Consider the following 1,551-nt stretch of genomic DNA (forward strand, 5'->3'; position numbering starts at 1 on the left):
AAATCAGTCCCTCACCAAGGGAGGAGGAGAGACAGCCCCGAAGAAGCCCCCCAGCCACCGCCATGCCGCCACCCCGGAGAGCCGCCGGGGCGGGCTCCGCCGGCAGCCGGCCACCCTGAAGTACGGTTGGGGACCGAACACCGGCCCCCCCACGGCACCGACCGAAACACCCCAGCCCCACAGAGCACCGAAACACGCCCCGCCCCCCGACACCAAGCCTCGGCGACCGGCCGCAACACCCACGCGACCGCACCACCCAGGAAAAACACGGCTGCAGCCGCGGGCCATGCACATCCGCCGCGAACCGGCCACAAGCGCTGCGGGACCTCCCTAAAACGCCCCTCAGGCAAAAAGCCTGAGGGGCAGCACAAAGCCAGAGCGGAGCGAATCATGCCACTCCCCCACCAGACAAAGCCAGAGCAGCACAGCTACGTAATTAATTAATTATTAATAATTAAAATTAAAATAAATAAAAATTCCCCTATGCAAGAGGAGAAATGCAAGCACAAAAACCAGAGCCCAAAACAAGATCCAAGACCTGCACCTCACCATGCCGTGCAGCTCCCCTCCCCCCCGAACCAATACCACAGAACCGGCATCGGAAAAAGCACCACCCAGGAACCAGCATCGAAGTGAAGGCACCAACACCGAAAATCCCCAAACAATACCCAGCCCCACCCCGAAGTGGATCCAGTCTTGGGCCCCAGGGATCCGAGGCCCCAGGGGCGCCCGACCCCCAGACAGGAGCCCCAGCAAAGCCCCGGCCGGCCGGGGCCAGCGGAGAGGCCGCCAGGAATGAGCCAGCAGCCCCCCGGGCATCCACCCCCAGACCCCGAGCTCCACCAGTGCACCGGTGAGCCCCGACGCCAGCCAGCGGAGGGAGAGCAGGACAGGACAGCGGAGACACTGCCACACCAACCCATCTCATTCCTGCTTCGAGGCCGGCCCCCCACCCCGCACACGGACCGGACCACCCCCAGCAAGAGCCCCCCCCGAGACCGGGGCCAACCCATCCCGCGCAGGCCACCCAACCAGAACCGCCCCCCCCGAAAAAAAACAAAAACAAAAAAAACACTTCAACCAGGCACTTCATGCCCCTCCTTCCTACCTTCTTTGGGGAGAGCAGAGGTGACAGCCCCACCACCGGCAGGCCACCTAGGCCCCGCAGCCGGCCCCAGCCAAAACCATGGACCAGGTGGCTCGCTCTTCCTCCAGGCCCCAGACTACGGGCGGCAGCTGGAGAACAGGGGTGTGAGAAGTCCCCGATCCTCCCTGCGCCTGCTCAAATGTGGTGTTGTTGCGTGTTGCTCTCAGATGTAATTAAAACTGGGAGTACCAAGAGGGGGTGTCCGGCACAGTCCACCCCCCCATCCAGGAGATAGATGGTGCCAGCACACCCCCCCCTTCGACAACCCTGAACCCTCAATGTCTAGATGCGACAGGGGATGGAGGAGGCCGACCGTGGTGAGGCCCACAAAATAAGCCCCCCCCCAGGTGGCCCTGACCCCCACCCCCCCGAAAATGCCCTACATAGATGTGTGTCGCGAAAAT

The sequence above is a fragment of the Cyprinodon variegatus genome, unplaced genomic scaffold (genome assembly GCF_000732505.1).
Source record: "Cyprinodon variegatus isolate N-32 unplaced genomic scaffold, C_variegatus-1.0 Scaffold398, whole genome shotgun sequence".
NCBI classification, from domain to species: Eukaryota; Metazoa; Chordata; class Actinopteri; order Cyprinodontiformes; family Cyprinodontidae; genus Cyprinodon; species Cyprinodon variegatus.